We start from the raw sequence: 27,302 nt of genomic DNA, 5'->3' as shown, positions 1-27,302 counted from the left end.
CACAATGAAATCGGAGGGAGACTATGGATCTGTCTCAGTCCATTCGTATGATAGTCACACACAATATATCTCAGCCAACACTGGCCTGATTTTGGGTGAATGATGCCATAAAGATCTGGCATTTACAAAATGACACTGATAGGCCCAAGGGGAGTCTATAGTGATCAACTGAAATTCCAAAAATTGAACAAGTACAGTATATCCCCTGTCCTGTTTGAGTTTGAATTGTTGTCACTAATTGGCCCTCTGGGGGACAACTGTTGCCTTGTTCTCATTTTTAAAAAGGTGGAAGATAGTCATCTTTCATAAATAATTTGAATATGTTTTTGTGTATGTTTTGTTGCACTATACTAATAAACTCTCAAATGACAGGTTTCATCAAAGAAGCCATATGTTTCCATCCTTGAAAGTCATTGAAGTATCATACATCGTCCCAGAATACACTGAGAGCCCAGAGTATCATGGCTGAAAATGGGACAGGCATATTAATAGAGCAACTCAAGTCCTCCATTGCCTGGTCTTGGACATACTTCTGACTACCTGGTTCTCTGTTATGGTTATTTTTGGTTTACATTTTACGAGTGCCATTCAGATACAGCGACAACCTGACCACAGGTGAGAGTCTCTTATGTCAACATCCTTTTTTTAACGACTTCAAAGTTGTAGTTGGGCAACTTGCTTGCTAAGAAAGTTCATCGGGACTAGCTCGAGCTAATGCGTGTTTGCTAACAGACACGTATACAGTCTCGCGCTCTAGCCAGACATAAGTCTTGTCCTTCCCTCGCTTGTTTGCTAGCATAGCCTAGCTAGTTTTAGCTAGTACGAAAATGAAACCGATGCCTGTTATTGCTGGCTTTCACCTAACTCATTTATCGGTAAGACAATTCAACACGTTCGCATTTTGTGTATAGTGTTTGTGGACACTGTAACCACACTTTTTCAAAGTTTCCATATTTGCTAACTTTGCTAGCTGCAGTAGCTGGTCCGCAACCCCTTAGCTATCTAGCCAAGTCATGTTCCAAGTGCACTTAGATTACTTTAGCTACCCGTACCGATTACAAGCATGCCGCCAGATTGTGCGCTAACGTCGCAGTACAATTCACTTTTGCTTTATCTTTCTTTACCCAGCTAGCAAATCTACTAGTTAGCTAACGTACATGACTAGACAGTAAGGAATGTCTCATCTATGAAACCGTGACTGTGTTTGTAGGAATAATCCATTTTAATATATATATTTATATTTTAAAAATCGGTCTCGGATAGGGGTATAAAATAGATATGTGAGATGTCTGATGCGGGTAGCTAACTATACCGAACAAAAATATAAACGATTTTACTGAGTTAGTTCAATAAAGGAAATCAAGTCAATTGAAATAAATTAGGCCCATATTTATGGATTTCACGACTGGGCAGAGGCGCAGCCATGGGTGGGCCTGGAAAGGCATAGGCCCACCCACTTGAGTCCGGTCCACCCACTGGGGATCTATGCCCAGCCAATCAGAATTTGTTTTTCCCCACAACAAGGCTTTATTACAGACATAAATACTCCTCGGCACCCACCTCCCGCCATACAATCCTGCAGTTGAAGATGCTGTATGTGGAGGTCCTGTATGTGGAGGTCCTGTATGTATGTGGAGGTCCTGTGCTGGCGTGGTTACATGTGGTCTGTGGTTGTAAGTCCGGTTGAATGTACTGCCAAATTCTCTAAAATTATGTTGGAGATGGCTTATGGTAAAAAAAAAATACATTAAATTATCTGGCAACACCTCTGTTGAACATTCCTGCAGTCATCATGCCAATTACGCGCTCCCTCAACTTGAGACGTCTGTGGTATTGTGTTGTGTGACACAACTGCACATTTTAGAGTGGCCTTTTATTGTCCCCAGTACAAGGTGCACATGTGTAATCATCATGCTGTTTTATCAGCTTCTTGATATGCCACACCTGTCAGGTGGATGGATTATTGTGGCAAAGGAGAAATTCTCACTAATAGGGATGTAAGCAAATTTGTGCACAACATTTGAGAGAAATAAGCTTTTTGTGCGTATGGAACATTTCTGGGATCTTTAATTTCAGCTCATGAAAAATGGGACCAACACTTTACATGTTGGGTTTTTATATTTTTGTTCAGTATGTAAAATATCTATATGATTATGAAATACTTAGTGTTTACTTCTGTAACCATTTTATCAAACACATGGCATGTGTTTTCTGGTTGCCATTTATGATTTCAGGAGAGGCTCAACAAGCACTTGGGGGGTCAGAATAAGTCATTGTTGGCTTGTCAGTCAGTCATATATGATTTTCATAAAAAACGTTATGTCAAAGTTGGCATTTGATTAGGTGGTTCCTTGTGAACAGCATCTAGTCTCTCTGTCCTCTGTGACAGAGTAGTGGTGAGGAGCAGATGGAAGAATGTGCTCTTTCAGTGGGCCAGCTGGCTGGCTGAGGAGTGGAGGGCCAGGCAACGTTTAGATACACAGACTAGCTGAGGGACATATTTGGTATAAAATCACCAGTTCAGAATGCACTATAGTGTGTTTTCTTGTCTCTGTTTTTTTATTTTTTACTGTCATTGGTGTTTGTGTATGTTTGCCGGCGAGCAAACTTGTGTGTCGTTTGGGGTTGAGGTAGGGGCAGGGTGGTAAGAACTGGAATGGGCCTGGGGAAGCAGACCAGGCATGCATGTTGAAATGCAAAGTCACTGTACTTGACTTAGGTGCCGGGTTCACTGTGGCATGAATGCTCAGCCTCACCCACAACCCCATTTTTGCTGATGACATCACAATTACTTAAAGCTGCAATATGTAACTTTTTGGGTGACCTGACCAAATTAACATAGAATATGAGTTATAGATCTTTCATTGAAAGCAAGTCCAAGAAGCAGTAGATCTGTTCTGTGTGTTCTATTTCTATGCGTTCCATTATTTTTAATTTTTGCATCTTTTACTTTCGGTTTTGTACACCAGCTCAAACCGCTTAAACTATATTTATGGTTATGGAAAATATTTCACAGAGGTTTAGATGGTACAATTATTCTCTACACAATGACTTCTTGTTTGGTCCCATAAACTTGAAATTAGGTGATATATTTAAAATTTAGCAACCAGAAATGCGATTTCTGCATAAAGTATTGCACCTTTAAAGTAACTGCACAGTGAAAACCCTTACTTTTAAAAGTTCATACTCTGTTAAAGGAAAGGTTCACTCATTTTGAATGTTATATTGTTTTTTATGCATTTCATGTTTTCACGTGTTTCTGAGTTGTTGGCATTCAAGCAGGCAGAAATCTGTCCGGTATGATGTAGCACTGTGATAAAGTCGCTCATACTACACTGGAAGTTAATAGATCATTTTTGCAATCTACTTTGTATTCCTATTAATTCATTATTATTGTTTTATTTTTTTACCTGCATTGTTGGTTAAGTAAGCATTCAAGGTCTACCTGAATACCTGTTGTATTCGGCTCATGTGACTAATAAAATTAGATTTGATCATACAAGTCAGATTTCAATACTGGCCAATGTCATAACTCGGGAAGATGTCTTCTCTTGAATGAGCCATTGAGTATATTTTTGCGATATTCCTATCTCTAGAAATGTGCAATTTAACGGAGGTTCTAGCAATTTCTTTTCATATTTTTCTGCCTATTTCGACCAGGGTGCATTACATGGTGCTGTTGCCAGAGATATTATAGAAAGGAGATAGGAATCCGATGAATAAAGGAACGTAAAATGCCCCACCCAGCAGACTGTCGACCATTGCGTTCACGTTGTCACGCTGCGTCTCTCGGTTGCTAAGTTAGTCGTCACGCAATCCTTTCTCAAAGGTGATTCTACAAAGTATCGACTTAGGTGTGAATACTTCTGTAAATTATATTTCATTTTCAGTAAATTTTCTTAAATGTCAAAAAACATGTTTGCACTTGATCATTATGGGGTATTGTGTGTTCAAACGTTTTGGGATCACTTAGAAATGTCCTTGTTTTCCATGAAAACTATACTAATAAACTCAAATGAAATGAGTTGCAAAATTAATAGGAAATATAGTCAAGATGTTGACAAGGTTATACATTTGAATGTCCTCCATTTGCAGCAATTATAGCCTTGCAGACCTTCCCATTCTAGTTGTCAATTTGTTGAGGTAATCTGAAGAGATTTCACCCCATGCTTCCTGAAGCACTCCTACAAGTTGGATTGGCTTGATTGGCACTTCTTACGTACCATGTGGTCAAGCTGCTCCCACAACAGCTCAATAGTGTTTAGATCCGGTGACTGTGCTGGCCACTCCATTATAGACAGAATACCAGCTGACTGCTTCTTCCCTAAATAGTTATTGCATAGTTTGGAGCTGTGCTTTGGGTCATTGTCCTGATGTAGGAAGAAATTGGCTCCAATTAAGCACTGTCCACAGGGTATGGCATGGCGTTGCAAAATGGAGTGATAGCCTTCCTTCTTCAAGATCCCTTTTACCCTGTACAAATCTCCCACTTTACCACCACCAAAGCACCTCCAGACCATCACATTGCCTCCACCATGCTTGACAGATGGTGTCAAGCACACCTCCAGCAGCTTTTCATTTTTTTCTGCGTTTCACGATTGTTCTTCTTTGTGATCCGAACACCTCAAACTTAGATTTGTCTGTCTATAACACTTTTTCCAATCTTCCTCTGTCCAGTGTCTGTGTTCTTTTGCCCATCTTAATCTTTTTTTATTATTGGCCAGTCTGAAATATGGCTTTTTCTTTGCAACTCCTGGAGTCAGTTGCCTCTTCACTGTTGACGATGAGACTGGTCTTTTGCGTGTACTATTTAATGAAGCTGCCAGTTGAGGACTTGTGAGGCATCTGTTTCTCAAACCTCTTTCTCATTTGTGCTCTGGGGTTTGCGCTGTTCTGTGACAGGAGTAGTACACATCGTTGTACAAGATCTTCAGTTTCTTGCCAAATTCTCACATGGAATAGCCTTCATTTCTCAGAATAGAATGACGAGTTTCAGAAGAAAGTTCTTTGTTTCTGGCCATTTTGAGCCTGTAATCAAACTCACAAATGCAGATGCCCCAGATACTCAACTAGTCTGAAGAAGGCCAGTTTTTTTTATTGCAGTTTTCAGCTGTGCTAACATAATTGCAAACGGGTTTCTAATGATCAATTAGCCTTTTAAAATGATAAACTTGGATTAGCTAACACAACGCGCCATTGAAACACAGGAATGATGGTTGCTGATAATGGGCCTCTGTACGCCTACGTAGATATTCCATTAAATATCTACCGTTTCTAGCTACCATAGTAATTTACAACATTAACAATGTCTACACTGTATTGCTGATCAATTTTATGTTATTTTAATGGACAAAACAAGGATATTTCTAAATGACCCTAAACCTTTGAACGGTCATGTATATTTAATTCATTTTTATATCAAGCTGTAACATAACAAAATGTGGAATTAATCTTTCTGAAGGCACTGCACATGAAAACAAATCAGATGTTTCTACTGATCTGCGTGCCAGTTATGGTTTTCATGTGCACATTTGAGTGAAACAGTTTAATTTATAATAACGTCTTCCTATCTCAAAAACATTGTCATTTGGTTCATCACAATTCTGTCCACATCTGAATGAACAGGATACAAACCTAGAAGTTACTTTTTTTATTGCCATTGCCTACTATCAAAAAATAGCCTACATAAAGCCAACAAATAAAAACATTGCAGCCTGCAAGTAGAAAATGTCCTTATTTTAAATATCCTATAAATCACATTGGCTAAACATGTCCTGTCAGCAATGAACTTGAAACGTTGTGCTACTGTACTACTATTAACTTCGGTCAAGCCCAAAGCTTGCACTAGCAAACTTATTCTGGGCTCTGAGCTTCCGTGCCAGTGAGCGCTGGACAGACACCGCTGTAGGCTATTTGCGCAAGGGATAAGAAGCAGTGCTTGACTTTGGCAGGAGCTGAGTACTGGCACCTCACATTTTCTACTGCTTGAGCTCCTGTTCCTCTTATAGAATATTAGCTCAAAAATATTGTGTAGCTCCTGCACCTACATTTGAACAGTATCAGCACACAAAATTGAGTACCAGAACTTATTTCAGTCCAAGTCAAGCACTGATCAGAAATAATCACGTAGGCCTATTTTATGACGTTTCCACTGGATCTGAGCATTACATTTTTCCCTTTCACGCTGAGTGGTTTTTAGAAAGGGAGAGAGCTGGAAAGCTTTTTCAAATACATTGAGGAACTATGGATGTAAAAACCCACATTTATATTCCTACATTTACGTGCAGGCCAGATATCCTATAGGCCTAACTCAACATTGACACGAGCGCTCCAAACACAAGACTGACTAAATTTGACAACAAGTAAATGGAATAAAATAAACCAAAACTTGTTTCTCACAAGTGAAGCATAGGTTGTTCACTCTGCAAACAATGTGTCCACTATGACAATGATAATGGGAAGACTGGAATAATAATATTGAAAGTATTAACATAAACTACCGTAACCAAAGAAACATGTAGATTAGGAATACATGGGGAATGTACTTCTGGTGATATACAGTGCCTTCGGAAAGTATTCAGAACCATTCAATTTTTTCACATTTTGTTAGGTTACAGCCTTATTCAAAAATGTATTAAATATACACAATACCCCATAATGACAAAGCAAAAACAGGTTTTTGGATTTTCTGCTCATTTATTAAAAATAAACGTATCATATTTACATAAGTATTCAGACCCTTTACTCAGTACTTTGTTGGAGCACCTTTGGCAGCGATTACAGCATTGAGTCTTGGGAATGACGCTACAAGCTTGGCTCACCTGTATTTGGGAGTTCCTCCCATTCTTCTCTGCAGATCCTCTCAAACTTAGTCAGGTTGGTCGTGGAGCGTTGCTGCATAGCTATTTTCAGGTCTCTAGAGATGTTTGATCGGGTTTAAGTCGGGGCTCTGGCTGGGTCACTCAAGGACAACACTCCTGCGTTGTCTTGGCTGTGTGCTTAGGGTCGTTGTCCTGTTGGAAGGTGAAACTTCACCCCCAGTCTGAGTTCCGGAGCACTCTGGAGCAGGTTTTCATCAAGGATCTCTCTGTACTTTGCTCCGTTCATCTTTCCTCAATCCTGACTACTGTCTCAGTCCCTGTCACTGAAAAACACCCCCACAGCATAATGGTTCCCTTACCATGCTTCACCGTATGGCTGGTGCCAGGTTTCTTCCAGATGTGACGCTTGGCATTCAGGCCAAAGAGTTCAATCGTGGTTTCATCAGACCAGAGAATCTTGTTTCTCATGGTCTGAGATTTTTTAGGTGCCTTTTGGCAAACTCCAAGTTGGCTTTCATGTACCTTTTACTAAGGAGTGGCTTCCTTCTGGCCACTCTACCATACAGGCCTGATTGATGGAGTGCTGCAGAGATGGTTGTCCTTCTGGAAAGTTCTCCCATCTCCACAGAGGAACTTTAGAGCTCTGTCTGTAACCATCAGGTTCTTGGTCACCTCACCTCCCCCGGTTGCTCAGTTTGGCTGGGCGGCCAGCTCTAGGAAGAGTCTTGGTGGTTCCAAACTTCTTCCATTCAAGAATGATGGAGGCCACTGTGTTCTTGGGGACCTTAAATGCTGCACACATGTTTTGGTACCCTTCCCCAGATCTGTGCCTCGACACAATCCTGTCTCTGAGCTCTACGGACAATTCCTTCAAACTCATGGCTTGGTTTATGCTCTGACTTACACTGTCAAGTGTGGGACCTTTTATAAATCATGTACAATCAATTGAATATATACCACAGGTGGATGCCAATGAAGTTGTCGAAACATCTCAAGGGTGATCAATGGAAACAGGATGCACCTGAGCTCAATTTCAAGTCTCATAGCAAAGGATCTAAAGAAGGTATTTAAATATTTTTTTAAATAAATTTGTTAAAATGTATAAACCTGTTTTCACTATTAAAACAATAAAATACAATTAAAAATATGTGGCCAATTTTAATCGGTATCATTTTTTTTTGGTCCTCCAATAATCGGTATCGGCTTCGAAAAATCATAAATCGGTCAACCTCTAGTCAAGATAGTCACAATGGTGCAGAACTAGAACCTTTTGAGGATCTGAGGGCCCATGCCAAATCTTTTCAGCCTCCTGAGGGCGAAGAGGCATTGTCGTGCCGTCTTCACGACTGTTGGTGTGTGGACCATGTTAATTCCTTATTGATGTGGACACAGAGGAACTTGAAGCTCTTGACCCACTCCACTACAGCCCTGTTGATGTGGATGGAGGCATGCTCAGCCCTCCATTTCCTGAAGTCCACGATCAGCTCCTTTGTCTTGCTGACGTTGAGGGAGAGGTCTAAATGTCGTCGGTGATGGTCAGGCTTACCACGTCATCAGGAAACTTAATGATGGTGTTGGAGTCGTTCGCGGCCACGCAGTCGTGGGTGGAGAGGACATACAGGAGGGAACTCAGCACGCACCCCTGAGGGGCCTGCGTGTTGATGGTCAGCATGGCGGATGTGGTGTTGCCTACCCTCACCACCTAGGGGTGGCCCGTCGAGGTCCAGGATCCAGTTGCAGAGGGAGGTGTTCAGTCCCCGGGTCCTACGTTTAGTGATGAGCTTTGAGGGCACTATGGGGTTGAAAGCTGAGCTTTAATCAATTAAAAGCGTTCTCACATAGGTTTTCCTGTTGTCCAGGTGGGAGAGGGCATTGTGGAGTCCATTTGAGATTGCTTCATCTGTGGATTATTGGGGCAGTATTGCAATTGGAGTTGGTCCATTGTGTCTGGGATGATATTGTTGTGAGCCATGACCAGTCTTTCAAAGCATTTCATGACTACAGATGGAGGTGCTACGGGGCGTTATTCATTTAGACAGGTTACCTTGGTGTTGTTGGGCACAGGAACTATGGGGGTCTGCTTGAACCATGTAGGTATTACAGACTGGGTCAGGGAGAGGTTGAAAATGTCAGTGAAGACACTAGTCAGCTGGTCAGTGCGTGCTCTGAGTACGCATCCTGGTAATCCTTCTGGCCCTGCGGCTTTGTGCATGTTAATCTGTTTAAAAGTCTCTTACTGAGTCTCTTACATCAGAGAGCGAGATCAGTCGTCTGGAACAGTTGGTGCTCTCATGCATGGTTCAGTGTTGCTTGTCTCGAAGCGAGCTTAGAAGGCGTTTTTGCTCATCTGGTAGGCTCGCGTCACTGCTGGGTTTCCCTTTGTAATCTGTAATCCGTGATAGTTTGCTAGCTCTGCCACATCCGATAATCGTCAGCACTGGCGTTGTTGGATTAAATCTTTAGTTCTGTATTGACGGTTTTCCTGGTCATGCCGTTGACTGATGTAGTAAACTCCTCAATGTTATAGGATGAATCCCGAAACACATTCCAATCTGTGCTAGCGAAACAGTTCTGTAATTTAGCGTCCACTTCCGTATTGAGCGTGTCTGTGGTACTTCCTGTTTGAGGTGTTGCTTATAAGCAGGAATCAGGAAGATAGTGTTATGGTCAGATTTGCAAAAGGGGGGGCAAGGGATATGCTTGTATGAATTTCTGTGTGTGGAGTAAATGTCATCGATTTTTGTCACCTCTAGTTGTACAGTTAACATGCTGGTAAAAATGAGGTAAAATGGATTTCGGCATTAAAATCACTGGTCATGAGATGCGCCACCTCAATGTGCTTTTTCTTATTAGTTTATGACCCTATATTTCTAGTTTAGTGCTTGTGGTAGTATATAGACTGTTATGAAAAATATAGATCTTGGTAAATAGAATTATCTGTGGGTATTCTGAGGCGTTCTAATTCAGACGAGCCAAATCTTGAGACTTCCTTAACATTAGAGGTTGCATCAGCTGTTTTTACAAAGAGACACACTCCTCCTATTTTTGTCTTAACAGAGGCTGCCGTTCGATCTCGACGATGCATGGATAAACATGCTAGATGTATAATTGTCCTTGTTCAGCCACGACACTGATAAATCTAGAATATTGCAGTTCTTCAGGTCCCGCTGATAGGATAGTGTAAGCTCGTCCAGTTTGTTATCTCTCTAGTGATTGTACATTCACCAATAGAACGGAGGGTAGAGGTGGTTGTTTGCCAATGTAGTCTCGTCAGCATGCCGTCTCGTTTATCTCTTGCGCCATCACTTCCTCTTTTGAGTCGCAGGGATTATGGTCTTGTCCGGAGTAAGCAAAAGTCCAGAGCTACCGACTCGTTGAAGTAGAAATTATCATGCAAATCAAGTTTGGTAATCGCTATTCTGATGTCCAGATACTGTTTTATGGCTACGACATGTACAAAAAAAGTTAAGATCACCGTAGTTTAACACACAAAATAGCAGAATTGGTCAGGAGCCCGTAAAGTGGCTGCTATCCACTGCAACGCCATCTAAAAAACAACCATGGTTTGCCAGTTATGTGATAAGATATTATCAAACAATAAATGTGAAGAATTTATCGACACTGTGCGTTAGCTAGTCAGCCAGTTTTAGAGGAATGATTACGTAATTTTTTTAAATTAACAAATATCATATAATAGCAACCAAAATATGAGACTGTTTACATATATTATAGAGGCTATTTATATCGAACATTTGTATAAATCCATAAACTGTATAAACTATAATTATGTGACAATATTTTAGGTTGACTAATTCAATTACACAATTTTGGATACATCACATGCCTTACTTTTATTTTCCTGCATAATTAAAAGCGGGAAATGAATCACCTATGCCTATACTTCCAATTAGATAGATTTTGGATTTCTCCCTGACCAAGATGGCTGCCATTTTCACCGCATTCTGGAACTTTAAAGGGTTTGTGACATAGCCCCTCTAGTAATTTAATAGGATTTCTATGGTATGTTCCTCGATATCATTTATGGCAGGGGTAGGCAACTAGATTCAGCCGTGGGTATGTTCCGCAAATCATGTTATCTAGGCAACTAGATAACATTATTAAAAAAAAGATTTGCCTAAAAACTTTAGGGCAGCCTGTTGCCAATCCCTGATCTATGGTATTACTATAACATTACAGTTTTCTATTTCTGAGTTCCCCTTCCCTCCCCCTCATGCAAAAACAGCTCTGGGTATTTCCTTGGAAGCTAGAAGTCAGTGGTGTGCAGCAGTGGACTATAGCAGAAGATTAGCCCAATAAAGTAGAAAGGGGGTTCAGTTCTAGCCATAAAAGTGGATGAGAAAATATACTTGACTCGAGTATGCATGATGTGCTGTGTCTGACTGGCTGTGAAGAAAGTAATAGAAGTGCCAGATTCCCTTTTTTAGCAGTTCCTCCTCCCTCCCTTACTGTGACTCATGGGCGAGAAAGAAAGAACCTCTTTGTGAAGATGACACATGAGCACCAACGTGTAAAGTTCATATGAACATGTCAAAGAGTCAATATTGTTTTGAAATTATAGTATACTGTGAATTCGGAAAGGATTCAGACCACCTGACTTTTTCCAAATGTTGAGTCGTTACAGCCTTATTGTAAAATGGATTAAATAAATAAAAACAATCCTCATCAATCTACACACAATACCCCATAATGGCAAAGCAAAAACAGATTTTTTTGAAATTTTTGCAAATGTATTAAATAAATTAAAACAGTATTCAGACCCTTTGCTATGAGACTCAATTGCATCCAAAACTCAGGTGCATCCTGTTTCCATTGATCTTGGTTGGAAAGGCATATATAAATTCACACAGTTGACCGTGCATGTCAGAGAAAAAAAACCAAGCCATGAGGTCGAAGGAGCTCCAAGACAGGATTGTGTCGAGGCACAGATCTGGGGAAGGGTACCAAAAAATGTCTGCAGCATTGAAGGTCCCCAAGAACACAGTGGCCTCCATCATTCTTAAATGGAAGAAGTTTGGAACCACCAAGACTTTTCCTAGAGCTGGCTGCCCGGCCAAACTGAGCAATCGGGGGAGAAGGACATTGATCAGAGAGGTGACCAAGAACACGATGATCACTCTGACAGAGCTCTAGAGTTCCCAGACATTGTGGCCAGACATTAATCAATCAATCAATTAATCAATCAAATGTATGTGTGAAGCCCTTTTTACATCAGCAGATGTCACTAAGTGCTATACAGAAACCCAGCCTAAAACACCAAACGGCAAGCAAAGCAGATGTAGAAGCACGGTGGCTAGGAAAAACTCCCTAGAAAGGCAGGAACCTGGGAAGAAACCTAGAGAGGTACCAGGCTCTGAGAGGTCCTTCTGGCTGTGCCAGGTGGAGATTATAAGAGTACATGGCCATTAAGGCGAGATTGTTCTTCAAGATGTTCAAACGTTCATAGATGACCAGCAGGGGCAAATAATAATCACAGTGGTTGTAGAGGGTGCAACAGGTCAGTACCTCAGGAATAAATGTTAGTTGGCTTTTCATAGCTGATCATTCAAACGTCGAGACTGCGGGTGCGGTAGAAAGAGAGAGAGAGTGAGTCAAACAGCAGGTCCGGGACAAGGTAGCACGTCCGGTAACAAGGTCAGGGTTACCTAGCCGCAGGCAGAACAGTTGAAACTGGAGCAGCAGCACGACCAGATGGACTGGGGACAGCCAGAAGTCATCAGGCCAGGTAGTCCTGTGGCATGATCCTAGGTCTCCGGTCCTCCGGTAGGGGAGAGAGAGAGGGAGAATTAGTGAGCATACTTAAATTCACACAGGACACCAAATCAAATCAAATGTATTTATATAGCCCTTCGTACATCAGCTGATATCTCAAAGTGCTGTACAGAAACCCAGCCTAAAACCCCAAACAGCAAGCAATGCAGGTGTAGAAGCACGGTGGCTAGGAAAAACTCCTTAGAAAGGCCAAAACCTAGGAAGAAACCTAGAGAGGAACCAGGCTATGTGGGGTGGCCAGTCCTCTTCTGGCTGTGCCGGGTGGAGATTATAACAGAACATGGTCAAGATGTTCAAATGTTCATAAATGACCAGCATGGTCGAATAATAATAAGGCAGAACAGTTTAAACTGGAGCAGCAGCACGGTCAGGTGGACTGGGGACAGCAAGGAGTCATCATGTCAGGTAGTCCTGGGGCATGGTCCTAGGGCTCAGGTCCTCCGAGAGAGAGAAAGAGAGAAGGAGAGAATTAGAGAACGCACACTTAGATTCACACAGGACACCGAATAGGACAGGAGAAGTACTCCAGATATAACAAACTGACCCTAGCCCCCGACACATAAACTACTGCAGCATAAACACTGGAGGCTGAGACAGGAGGGGTCAGGAGACACTGTGGCCCCATCCGAGGACACCCCCGGACAGGGCCAAACAGGAAGGATATAACCCCACCCACTTTGCCAAAGCACAGCCCCCACACCACTAGAGGGATATCTTCAACCACCAACTTACCATCCTGAGACAACAAAGACCCACAAAGACCTCCGCCACGGCACAACCCAAGGGGGGGGGGGGGGGGGGGACGCCAACCCAGACAGGATGACCACATCAGTGACTCAACCCACTCAGGTGACGCACCCCCTCCAGGGACGGCATGAGAGAGCCCCAGGAGCCAGTGACTCAGCCCCTGTAATAGGGTTAGAGGCAGAGAATCCCAGTGGAAAGAGGGGAACCGGCCAGGCAGAGACAGCAAGGGCGGTTCGTTGCTCCAGAGCCTTTCCGTTCACCCTCCCACTCCTGGGCCAGACTACACTCAATCATATGACCCACTGAAGAGATGAGTCTTCAGTAGAGACTTAAAAGTTGAGACCGAGTTTGCGTCTCTGACATGGGTAGGCAGACCGTTCCATAAAAATGGAGCTCTATAGGAGAAAGCCCTGCCTCCAGCTGTTTGCTTAGAAATTCTAGGAGGCCTGCGTCTTGTGACCGTAGCGTACGTGTAGGTATGTACGGCAGGACCAAATCAGAGAGATAGGTAGGAGCAAGCCCATGTAATGCTTTGTAGGTTAGCAGTAAAACCTTGAAATCAGCCCTTGCTTTGACAGGAAGCCAGTGTAGAGAGGCTAGCACTGGAGTAATATGATCAATTTTTTTGGTTCTAGTCAGGATTCTAGCAGCCGTATTTAGCACTAACTGAAGTTTATTTAGTGCTTTATCCGGGTAGCCGGAAAGTAGAGCATTGCAGTAGTCTAACCTAGAAGTGACAAAAGCATGGATTAATTTATCTGCATCATTTTTGGACAGAAAGTTTCTGATTTTTGCAATGTTACGTAGATGGAAAAAAGCTGTCCTTGAAATGGTCTTGATATGTTCTTCAAAAGAGAGATCAGGGTCCAGAGTAACGCCGAGGTCCTTCACAGTTTTATTTGAGACGACTGTACAACCATTAAGATTAATTGTCAGATTCAACAGAAGATCTCTTTGTTTCTTGGGACCTAGAACAAGCATCTCTGTTTTGTCCGAGTTTAAAAGTAGAAAGTTTGCAGCCATCCACTTCCTTATGTCTGAAACACATTCTTCTAGCAAGGGCAATTTTGGGGCTTCACCATGTTTCATTGAAATGTACAGCTGTGTGTCATCTGCATAGCAGTGAAAGTTAACATTATGTTTTCGAATAACATCCCCAAGAGGTAAAATATATAGTGAAAACAACAGTGGTCCTAAAACCGAACCTTGAGGAACACCGAAATTTACAGTTGATTTGTCAGAGGACAAACCATTCACAGAGACAAACTGATATCTTTCCGACAGATAAGATCTAAACCAGGCCAGAACGTGTCCGTGTAGACCAATTTGGGTTTCCAATCTCTCCAAAAGAATGTGGTGATCGATGGTATCAAAAGCAGCACTAAGGTCTAGGAGCACGAGGACAGATGCAGAGCCTCGGTCCGATGCCATTAAAATGTAATTTACCACCTTCACAAGTGCCGTCTCAGTGCTATGATGGGGTCTAAAACCAGACTGAAGCATTTCGTATACATTGTTTGTCTTCAGGAAGGCAGTCAGTTGCTGCGCAACAACTTTTAAAAATGTTTTTGAGAGGAATGGGAAATTCGATATAGGCCTTTATTACTCCCACTTTTAGTGAGTTTGGTACACATCCGGAGGATGGGGAGCCATTTATAATGTTTTACATAGGATGGCCAAGCAGACAGAATCCACTCCTCAGTAAAACACACATGACCGCGGGAACATTTTTTGGGGGCACTGGGCAAATATTAGGTCTGCTGGGCCCAGCATAAACATTGTGACATTTCTGTGCAAATTCCAGCGAGAGTTAACTGTGAACACTGAGGCTGTGCATACTTCAAGTAACAGTGGCTAAATAGGCTATTGTGGATATTTCATCATAATGTAGGCCTGCGAGGCCTACCATAACAAACAAGGGAGAAAAATGCATCCCTTAACATTTTAACATGGAAATAACGGTTATATCATTCAGCCTACAGTAGCAGCAAATGTGTGGTGTTAAATGCAGGCCTACATTCCATGAGACTTTTGAAAACAACATGCAGGGCTTGACATTAACAGATTGATCCATTTGTACTTCAGACAAGGAGGTGACTGAAAATGTGTTTGATGCAAGAACTGACTTCATTTTATAATTATTCCCCATACCATTATTACAGAGAACCAGACACATTATGCTACCTTCTGCCTATTGGCTACTTAGCTTATTCAAGCAAGTCTCAAAATACAACACCGCCCCTTTAAGACAAAGAAAAGCTCTTCACCCGACTCACTTTTCAAAGATGGCTAGAAATGCACACATGTTGTGCTCTTGTAGGAAGCAACCACTCCCCCATTGAAGACTATAAATCAGCTATAAATGGGCTAATAAACTCATTAACTAGCAAATAATATAAACAAATGTGCCGAGGTGGCTACATGCAGCTCTCGCTTTGATCTCAAAACAAGCGCATCTACTTGTGACGGCTCATGCTGTAAACACAGTCTAGTTCAAAGTGAATGGCACATGTCCATATACAGTGCATTCAGAAAGTATTCAGACCCCTAGACTTTTTCCATAATTTGTTACATTACAGCCTTATTCTAAAATGGATTAAATAAATTAAAACACTTTAAATATTTTCATCAATCTACACACAATACCCCATAATGACAAAGTGAAAATATATTTTTAGAAATGTTTGCAAATGTATTAAAAATAAAAAACTGAAATACCTTATTTACATAAGTATTTAGATCCTTTGATATGAGACTTGAGGTTGAAGGAATTGTTCGTAGAGCTCCGAGACAGGATTGTGTCGAGGCACAGATCTGGGGAAGGGCACCAAAAAAGGTGTGCAGCACTGAAGTTCACCAAGAACACAGTGGCCTGCATCATTATTAAATGGAAGACATTTGGAACCACCAAGACTCTTCTTAGAGCTGGCCACCCAGACAAACTGAGAAATCAAAGGAGAAGGGCCTTGGTCAGGGAGGTGACCAAGAGCCCAACGGTCACTCTTAAGGAGGTCCAGAGTTCAGACGGAAGCCACTCCTCAGTAAAACGCACGACAGCCCGCTTGGAGCTTGCAAAAAGGCACCTTAAAGACTCTCAGACCATGAGAAATAAGATTCTCTGGTCTGATGAAACCAAGATTGAACTATTTGGCCTGAATGCCAAGATTCACATCTGGAGGAAACCTGGCACCATCCCTACACTGAAGCATGGTGGTGGCAGCATCATGCTGTTGGGATGTTTTTCAGCGGCAGGGACTGGGAGAATAGTCAGGATCGAGGAAATATGAACAGAGCAAAGTACAGAGATCCTTGATGAAAACCTGCTCCAGAGCGATCAGGACGTCAGACTGGGACAAAGGTTCACCTTCCAACAGGACAATGACCCTAAGCACGCAGCCAAGACATTTGCAAAAATGTCTGAAAACCTGTGTTTGCTTTGTCATTATGGGGTATTTTGTGCAGAATTTAAAAAAAATATTTAATCAATTTTAGAATAAGGCTGTAAGGTAACCAAATGTGGAAAAAGTCAAGGGGTCTGAGTGCTTTCTGACTGCACTGAATGGCAATGTCTATTTGCATATAGGCCTAGTAGCTCTGATTGGTTATGGCACACCGGTCTGTGTAGAGTACGGGCCTGAGTCTTGCCTGTCAATGCAATAGAACCTACTCCAATGCACTCTGCCTACAAGAAAATATATTGATCAATTAGTTGTGCATACTAAGTCCTTGCATAGTTTTGGTATGTTACATTGAAAGAGGCTAATATTGAGTTGATTCGAGCACAGTTCCCACAGTAGAGCGAAACATTGATGATAGTGGTAACTAAAAAGGGGAAAACTCTAGAAAGTTGAGTGAAGTTCAATCTTGTGGTTCTCTGAGCGGGCTGATATAGAGGGAACAATGGTGATAGGCCTACTTACATAATCACTAGAGGAAGCTTGGTAGCTAGGCTAGGCCTTATTCACCAGCTGTGAATCTGAGTCTACAGGCCTGAAACCCAATGTTTTTCACTCCAGCTTCAGTATGGTTGTAGTATCATATGCGCCGACATCGTTCATAACTCCCTTTGTACCATTTGCATGAATTCAAACTTCAAATACCGAAAATCTAAACACTATTCAAATCTCCGGCCTGGCCATTAACCAAACTGTCCTGCTATGGAAAGTGGGAAACCCTATAATTGAGTGCACCTGGAGTGACAGGGATGTTTAGCAGGCTAGGATCAGATTGTTCATTGAATGAGCAGAGTGGTCATTCCTCCCAAAAGGCTTCTTCTAATCTAACACACTTGATCATGTTATAGTCCTACACTAACCTAATTGTCTTAATCTTACTTCCTTGGGATTCAATGCCCGCCCCTAGTACCCTCGGGGATATTTCTGCCATTGAAATCCTTGGGTGGGTCAAACAGTGTAAAAAAAATAAAAATAAAAGATTAAATACATTTTCGAGATGGAAAAACGCTTTCAGTGTAAACTTAAACGACTAAAACCAGATTAAGTATGTAGAAAAGATAAATGGGCATATATATTTTTAAATAATATAATCTTTGAGAACTAACAATGACCAAAATAAAAGCTAAACCGTCAGGGAGAATAGAAAATTCTAAAAACAATGAAATCAGCAGTATTGATTTTGTTATTATGTTTGAGCAAAAGAACACAGTTTTAGCCATGGCAAAATGCATAGAATTGCAGGGAATTAGGTTTAAAATGACAAAATAATTTCTCAGCTTCATGGCAAAATATGTACAATTGCAGGAAATAAGCTTTAAAATGGTAAAAATAAATATTAGCTCCATGGATAAATGTGCAGAATTGCAGGAAATGTGCTTTAAAATGCAAAAGTTTCTCTACATCACCATGATGGGGTGCAGCTGAACTCTCCACCACCTAAGCCCCTTTTGGATCAGGAAAAAACACTGACCCTGACATATACTGGCTAGCAGCACCTGTAGAGTGCACTTGTGCTGATTTCTAGCCCACTCTTGACACTTAGCTTACTTGGCCAGACCCCTCCTTTCCAGGCAGCTCTGGTGACTAGAGGACAGCGTGTTAGGAGCAGTGTTAGGAGCATTGAGGGACAGCTGCCTGGTGAGGTTCTGTAGTGTTTCCCTGGCTCAGACTTTCTCTCAAGACAGGGGGGGCAAGAGTCCCCAAAACAAAATCCAAGGTTTGGTGGCTATTGAAAGCAGAAATGTTGAAGCGAACTAGAGTGATTGGTAGGGTAGGACAGCCTGGCCTGTCAAAGGAATGGCAAACATTGTTTTCTGTGCTCATGTTACTGACTGGACACAAGTTCTAAATTAAGGCCCCCATTCCAGTTGGATCTAGCTACGCTCTGTGTGTGTGTGTGTGTGTGTGTGTGGTGTGTGTATATATATATATATATATATAGAGAGAGAGAGAGAGACATCTGAAGGTCAGTTTAGCACAGGTCCCTCTCACAAACACAAGGGACATTGGTATTTCCACCAAGCTGACACTGCAACTGAAGTCGCCAGGCTAGGCGAGCTCATGGAATCTTAGGGTAGGCCTACATAGAGCCAATGCTCTGGGCTATAAGATGCTCGAAAAAAAAACATGTGTAGCCAGCCCTATGAGCAGATTTGAGCATGGACTCTACACCAGTTGTTAGAGTCCATGGCAATCGGAGTTCTGCAATGTTGGCACAAAATTGCCGAAGCAGGGTGCCATTTGGGACACAGACTAGTTGCATGACCATTCCATGACCCCCATTACCAACCCATAGGGCTGTTCGCTCACCTCTGTGCAATTCCATGATAAAGGAATTTTCACTGTTACCAAACAAATACCATTGATTTTAAAGGTTGACAAACCTTACAACCCTATGCACAAGGATTCATTAAAAAAAATGTACACTGAACATTTCACAAAAACACATTTACTGGAAGAACTGTGCCGATGCAAAGCTTGCTAATTGAATTTTGGTAAAAATCTCCCTCCGTTTTTTTATGTGACCACGTTTTCCCAAAAACTCTTTAAAGATTCAAATATGTCTGCAGAAAGAAGGGGGTGTCAGCTATGACATGAGTTTAAATATATATATATATATATATATTGGTTAATGAACTACATACAGTAAGTGAAGTGGATTTACAGTGCCTTTGGAAAGTATTCAGACCCCTTGACCTTTTACACATTGTTACATTACAGCCTTATTCTAAAAATGCATTACATTTTTTTTTAAATCAATAATCTACACATGTAGGCAATTTTTTCCCCATCCATAGGTTTTGTTCAGGAGATATTTGAGCATTCATTCTCCTTGTATTTAGCCATTGAGTCTATTTGGCATTCCATGCAGACATGTTTATATAATTATATTCCCCATCTGGTTGGAGTGCTTGGCATTCCTCAGGGCTATATGCAGTCTCCCTTGCACTCGCTGTCTCTGGAATGGAATCAGTGTTTGGTGCCAGGCAGAGTGTGTCTGTATCTACCTTACTAATGGTTCTGACAGACAGGTGAAATCGAGTCAATCAACATTTTGTTTGTACTAGAATTGAGTCCCACACTTCATTGTAACCTTTTATTTAACTAGGCTAGTCGGTTAAGAACAAATTATTCTTTACAATGACGGCCTACCCCGGCCAAACCCTGGCCAGTTGTACACGGCCCTATGGGACTCCCAATCACAGCCGGATGTGATGCAACCTGGATTCAAACCGGGGACTGCAGTGATGCCTCTTGCACTGAGATGCAGTGCTTTAGAGCACTGCGCATTGCCTCATAAAGCTAGTAAGGCACAGCTTTCAAAATTACTCACTCATTAATTAACTTACTTTATGCCCCAGTCTCCAGCTTTCATGTAGGCGTCTTATTCAGAGGATAGTTCCTCAAACATTTCAGATGTTCTAACTTGTAAGCTTTATCTCAATAGTTATGCTTCCTTTCCTCATCAACTTCTCCCTCATGACCACAACCTCCGAGGAGTTGATGAACAAAACAATGCAATGGAAACTATCAAGTCCTCTTACCTACCAAGGTTCTTGAAGGAGAGGAGACAACCAAGGTTGAGACACAGCCTCAGAGTGGAAAAGCGCCACTAAATACCTGCAACAAGTCAGATAAGACTCCCTTCAGAGGAAATTAAGCTGCCATTCTCTCTGTGGCCAGTAGGTGTCACTAGCGTCAGAGCCTAAGCAGTACTGACCCAGTTATGTGAATGCTCTTGCTGCATTTGAATGGTGACCCAATGTAGGTAATCAAAGCGTCGCTGAACTTCCTTTGTGGGCGCCTCATTCTTCTGCTCATGCCTGAATGGAAAATTAAAGAAAGAAAGATGAATAAATGTTCAGATTTGACCACTGGGCACATTAGTTAAGAATTTAAGAAATGACCACAGGTACACTACAGGGTCAGTCTGTACGCTCTAGGTAGAAAGGACAGTTTGTTATTTATGTGTGACTGATTGGCTGTGTGTATTGTCTCCAATTTCACAGTTTATGGTGGTTTGGTTTTGTGATCAGAGCCTGGAAAAGTGGGTGGGTCCATTCCTTTAGTAGCCGAGTGAAGTCACTTCTTAGTTGTCGCCTCTTCTCAAGTCCTACCATGTCTTTGATCAGGTTTTTTGGGACAACTGCCCAAACCATAGCCAATAAAACCAGTAGATGGTGATGGTGATGACGTCATCCACAAGTATTTTGAATTTGAAGATTGCCATAATGCTGAATAGCACCAAATTTGCTAAGGATCATGGGGAAAGTGGCTGTAACTAGCAAAGGATCATGGTTGATGTAGTCGTTTTCATCCTGTCTGAGAGTCAACCGGAGCTGCCTCATAGCCTGCCGGCCCGTGATTGGTCTGTCAGCATGTGATCATGTGTGACGACAAATGTAGTAGTCAGATTGTATCAGTATTTAATCAAATATCTTGATTTGTAGCAAACTTTTAAATAATTCACTGTGGGGATCAAACAAATGTTAGTGCCAAAACGGCCACTAGTTCTTCTGCCGATCGTACTTTACATAGACTTTATAGTGCAGACCAGGGCTTTTGGCACCGCTAGGTTGCTACGCAGTAGCCTCCCAGCAAAGCTTGTGACTTCATGCTCCAGACCGGCCACTGGGAAACAGGTGAAGCATATTCCAGGACAGGCCTGATGAATGTCACATATACACTCAGTTTATTAGGTACACCCATCTAGTACCGGTTTCCCAGTTTCCCTCCAGAACAGCCTGCTCAATTGGTATCAAGGGAGCTAATGTGTGCCAGGGAAACATACACCACCAGCCTGTACCAGGCAGGATGGGTCCATGAACTCATGCTGTGAACTACAAATCCTGACTCTGCCATTAGTATGACTCAACAGAAACCGGGATTAAATGGACCAGGCAATGTTTTTCCAGACCTCAATTGTCCAGTGCTGGTGAGCTCATGCCTACTGGAGCCACTTCTTGTTTTTAGCTCATAGGAGTGGAACCCGATGTGGTCGTCTGCTGCAATAGCACATCTCTGACAAGGATTGACAAGATGTGCGTTCCAAGATGCCGGTCTGCACACCAGTGTTGTATTGCGGTGTTATTTGTCTGTTTGTTGCCCGGCTTGTGGGATTCTTAACGTTTTTTGTTTCACTCCATTCTCGGTAAACTATAGACACTGTCGTGTGTGAAAGCCCAGGAAGGTGGCAGTTTCTGAGATTCTGGATCTGCGCGCCTGGCATCGACGATCATATGACGCTCAGTCGCTTAGGTCACTTGTTTTGCCCATTCTAACAGTCAATCGAACAGTAAGTGAATGCCCCAATGCCTGACTCACTGACTGTAGGAGCAATCAGTTTTTGTGAACTGGGTGATGTATCTAGTAAACTGTCCAGTAAGTGTATTTGGCTTAGAACATCTGAAGAAATACATGCGCGCTTGGCTACGCTCAGGTAATGGATTGTTGGTTGGGCTGTCTTTAGCATGTATCAGAAGTGGGCATCCCATGAGAGGTCCGAAGAGAGCTGCACCCTGATTACCTGGGAGGTAATGAAGGTGGCGTTGACATTAAATTTGGAGTGAGCGTCGACAGCGTTTTTGTCAGCTTTGTACTATGTGCAGCAAGACTGTCAGTGGATCTGCTCTTCATGAAACAATGCTGCAGACTCCGTTTCCTATAGTATTAGGTCCTTCATCATTCTTTCATAGACTTTCACTGCACACAGTCAGGGTATATGCAACAGTTCAGGCCGTCTGGCTCGTTGCGAACTAATTTTTTCCGGATTTCACCATATTAATGAACTAAGGCTCGGATTTCTGTGTGTTATTATAATTAAGTCTATGATTTGATAGAGCAGTCTGACTGAGCGGTGGTAGGCAGCAGCAGGCTCGTAAGCATTCATTCAAACAGCACTTTACTGCGTTTGCCAGCAGCTCTTTGCTATGCTTCAAGCATTGCGCTGTTTATGACTTCAAGCCTATCAACTCCCGAGATTAGGCTGGCAATACTAAAGTGCCTATTATAACATCCAATAGTCAATGGTATATGAAATACAAATGGTATAGAGAGAAATAGTCCTATAATAACTACAACCTAAAACTTCTTACCTGGGAATATTGAAGACTGTTAAAAGGAACCACCAGCTTTCATATGTTCTCATGTTCTGAGCAAGGAACTTGAAAGGTTAGCTTTTTTACATGGCACATATTGCACTTTTACTTTAAATTGAACATGTTTCATTATTTATTTGAGACTAAATTGATTTTATTGATGTGTTATATTAAGTTAAAATAAGTGTTCATTCAGTATTGTTGTAATTGTCATTATTACAAATTTATATATAAATATATATAAATCGGCCGATTTTAATCGGTATCGGCTTTTTTGGTCCTCCAATAATCGGTATCAGCGTTGAAAATCATAATTGGTCGCCCTCTAGTTAAGAACAAATTCTTATTTACAACGATGGCCTACCAAAAGGCCTCCTGTAGGGACGGGGGCTGGGATTAAAAATAAATTAAATAAAAATATAGGACAAAAAACACATCACGACAAGAGAGACAACACTACATAAAGAGAGCCCTAAAGACAACAACATAACATGGCATTGCCTCTTAGATTGAAACACACAGCATTTCTCCAATGGTCAACAGTAGGGATTCTTTAATTAAGTGTTGTTGTTCAATGATAGACGACTTGTTTTCATGCACATTTTTTTCACTTGACCCTGCACCAAGTATTATAACGTAAAATTGCACAACTAAGATCTCTTCAAAAAAGTAAATTTCTTGAGTTACATTAATTCTGACTTTTGAGGAAGTGTATACTGGCTATGGGATCTCAAGATTGACAAACATTACAATTGCCGCATTTTCTCATTTTGCATGCTTAGGTCTTTTTAAGGGAGTATGTGAGCACATTTGTTCGAATAGCATAGCGGAGAAAATCTAGGCGTCAGCCGAACCAAAGCATGCGGAAGCCTTTACAGGCCTGTGATGTTAGTGATGGAGTCAAGTTGATTGGAGTCTCTAGTTGGTTTTGACACCACTTGTTTTAGTCCAAACTGAGTGCACAAATGAAATAAAATTGTATTTGTCACGTGCCTAATACAACCTTATCGTGAAATGCTTACCTACAAGCCCTTAACCAACAATGCAGTTAATAAAATAGTTACAAAAATATTTACTAAATAAAGTTTCAAAAAAAATCTTTATAAAAAAAAACAACACTTTGAATAAAAAAAAATAAGTAACACAATAAAATAACAATGATGCTATATACAGGGGGTACCGATACCGAGTCAATGTTAGAGGGTACAAGTTAGTTGAGGTAATTTGTACATGTAGGTATGGGTAAAGTGACTATGCATAGATAATAAACTGCAAGTAGCAGCAGTGTAAAACCAAAGGGTGGGAAAGGGGTTCATGCATATAGTCCGGATGGCCTATGATTTGATTAATTGTTCAGCCGTCTTATGGCTTTGGAGTAGAAGCTGTTAAGGAGCCTTTTGGACCTAGACTTGGTGCTCCGGTACCTCTTGCTGTGCGTTTTACCCGAGAGAACAGTCTATGACTTGGGTGACTGGTGTGGGCCTTCCTCTGACACCGCCTAGTATATAGGTCCTGGATGGCAAGAAGCTTGGCCCCAGTGATGTACTGGACTATATGCACTACCCTCTGTAGTGACCTTACGGTCGGACGCCAAGCAGTTGCCATGCCAGGCGGTGATGCAACCGGTCAGGGTGCTCTCGGTGCAACTGGAAAACTTTTTGAGGATCTGAGGACCCATGACAAATCTTTTCAGTCTCCTGAAGGGGAATAGGTGTTGTCATGCCCACTTTACGACTTTTTTGGTGTGTTTGGACCATGATAGTTTAGTGATGTTGACACCAAAGAACTTGAATCTATCGACCCGCTCCACTACAGCCCCGCCAATGTGAATAGAGGTGTGTATGGCCCTCCTTTTCCTGGAGTCCATCTCTTTTTTTTATTTCTCACATTGAGGGAGAGGTTGTTGTCCTGGCACCACACGGCCAGGTCTCTAACTTCCTCCCTTTAGGCTTTTTCATCGTTGACTGTGTTCAGGCCTACCACCGTTGTTGTCAGCAAACTTAATGATGGTATTGTAGTCGCGCTTGGCTATGCAGTCGTGGGTGAACGGAATACAGGAGGGGACTAAGCACGCACCCCTGAGGGGACCCCGTGTTGAGGATCAGAGTGGCAGATGTGTTGTTGCCTACCCTTACCACCTGGGGGCAGCCCATCAGGAAGTCCAGGATCCAGTTGCAGAGGGAGGTGTTTAGTCCCTGGGTCCTTAGTACCGCAAAGCTCATCACTAAGCTATGGTGTTGAACGCAAAGCTGTAATCAATGAACAGCATTCTCACAGGTTTTCCTTTTGTCCAGGTGGGAAAGGGCAGAGTGGAGTGCGATTTGAGATTGTGTCATCTGTGGATCTGTTGGGGTGGTATGCAAATTGGCGTAGGGCTAGGATTTCCGGGATGATTGTGTTGATGTGAGCCATGACCAGCCTTTCAATGCACTTCATGGCTACCGATGTGAGTGCTACAGAGCGGTAGTCATTTAGGCAGTTTACCTTTGCTTTCTTGGGCACAGGGACTATGGTGGTGTGCTTGAAACATGTCGGTATTACAGACTCGGTCAGGGAGAGGTTGAAATTGTCAGTGAAGACATGCTCTGAGTACTCGTCCTGGTAATCCGTCTGGCCCTGCGGCCTTGTGAAAGTTGACCTGTTTAAAGGTGTTGCTCACATCGGCTACGGAGAGCGTGATCACACAGTCATCCGGAGTTGCTGGTGCTCTCATGCATGCTTCAGTGTTGCTTGCCTCGAAGCGAGCATAAAAGTCTTAAAAGCCTTTCTGGTAGGCTCGCGTCACTAGGTAGCTCACGGCTGAGTTTCCCTTTGTAGTCCGTAATAGTTTGCAAGCCTTGCCACATCTGACGAGTGTCAGAGCTAGTGTAGTAGGATTCAATCTTAGTCCTGTATTTATGTTTTGTATGTTTGATGGTTCGTCTGAGGGCATAGCGGGATTTCGTGTAAGTGTCCAGATTAGTGTCCCGCTCCTTGAAAGCGGCAGCTCTAGCCTTCAGCTCGGTGCGGATGTTGCCTGTAATTCATGGCTTCGGGTTAGGATATGTACGTAATGTCACTGTGGCAACGACGTTGTCGAAGCACTTATTGATGTGGCCAGTGACTGAAGTGGAATGCTCCTCAATGCCACTGGATCAATCCCAGAACATGTTCCAGTCTGTTCTAGCAAAACCCTCCTCTAGTGTAGCACCCACATCATCTGACCACTTCCGTTTTGAGCGAGTCACTGATACTTCCTGCTTTAGTTTTTGCTTGTAAGCAGGAATCAGGAGCATATAATTATGGTCTGATTTGCCAAATGGGGGGAGAGGGAGAGCTTTGTACGCTTCTCTGTGTGTGGAGTAAAGTAGTCTAGTGTTATTAATTTTTTTGGGGGGGGGGTAGGGGAGTTTCCTCTCTGGTTGCACATGTGGCATGCTGGTAGAAATGAGGTCAAATGGAGTTAAGTTTGCCTGCATTAAAGACCTCGGCCACTAGGAGCGACACTTCTGGATGAGTATTTTCTTGTTTGTCTTTCTTGGCCTTATACAGCTCGTTGAGTGTGGTCTTATTGCCAGCGTCGGTTTGTGGTGGTAAACAGATGGCTACGAAAAATATAGATAGTGTGGTCTACAGCTTATTGTGAGTTACTCTACCTCAGGCGAGCAATACCTCGAGAGTAATATTAGACATTGCGCACCAGCTGTTATTGACAAATAGACACACACCCCTCATCTTACCGGACGTAGCTGTTCTGTCCTGCCGATGCACAGAGAACCCAGACAGCTGTATATTATACATGTAGTTATTCAGCCACGACTCAGTGAAACATAAGATATTACCGTTTTTAATGTCCCTTTGGTAGGATGGTCTCGAACGGACCTCATCCAGTTTATTCTCTAGTGATTACACGTTGGCTAATAGAACAGATGGCAGAGGCAGGTTTGCTGACAAATTCTCACAAAGCACCCTGATCTCCGCCCCCTGTATTTCCTGATTTTCTTCATGTGAATGATGGAGATTTGGGCCTTGTCTGTGAGCAACATTATATCCTTCGTGTCAGACTCATTTAAAGAAAAATTCTTCACCCAGTTCGAGGTGAGTAATCGCTCTTCTAATATCCAGAAGCTCTTTTCTGTCATAAGAGACGGTAGCATCAACATTATGTACAAAATTAGTTAAACAATTTGAAAAACACCCAAAATAGCACAATGGGTTAGGAGCCCATAAAACGTTGGCCATCCCCTCTGGCGCCGTTCTCCAATCAAATTAATGGACCATGTTTCAGTGTGCTGGCATCACAATACCTGGAAGACAATATCTGTTTTGAATAGTACTGAGATATTCCAGGGCCTGAGAGTCAGATGGGGTCTTTTTTAGAAGATTTGAGGACGTGATAGAGGACAGCAGAC

At 42.3% G+C, this 27,302-nt stretch overlaps 1 protein-coding gene across 6 annotated transcripts in view; it reads left to right on the top strand.

Annotated features, from left to right (window-relative positions):
- Window positions 1-433: 433 nt before the first annotated feature.
- Window positions 434-27,302, top strand: part of LOC139408215 (suppressor of tumorigenicity 7 protein homolog) — a 75,259-nt gene continuing 48,390 nt past the window's right edge. For 2 of the 6 annotated variants that reach the window (XM_071151933.1, XM_071151925.1), the window contains exon 1: window positions 446-615. The gene's annotated coding sequence lies outside the window, so the exon portion shown is untranslated. Of the gene's footprint in view, window positions 616-730; window positions 876-27,302 lie in introns of those variants that run through there. The other 4 variants (XM_071151915.1, XM_071151909.1, XM_071151908.1 and 1 more) reach the window with 3 other exon arrangements.

Source organism: Oncorhynchus clarkii, chromosome 1, assembly GCF_045791955.1.
Source record: "Oncorhynchus clarkii lewisi isolate Uvic-CL-2024 chromosome 1, UVic_Ocla_1.0, whole genome shotgun sequence".
In the NCBI taxonomy this organism is placed as follows: Eukaryota; Metazoa; Chordata; class Actinopteri; order Salmoniformes; family Salmonidae; genus Oncorhynchus; species Oncorhynchus clarkii.
The sequence above is the reverse complement of the archived record's forward strand: the minus strand, read 5'-3'. Positions and strand labels throughout refer to the sequence as shown.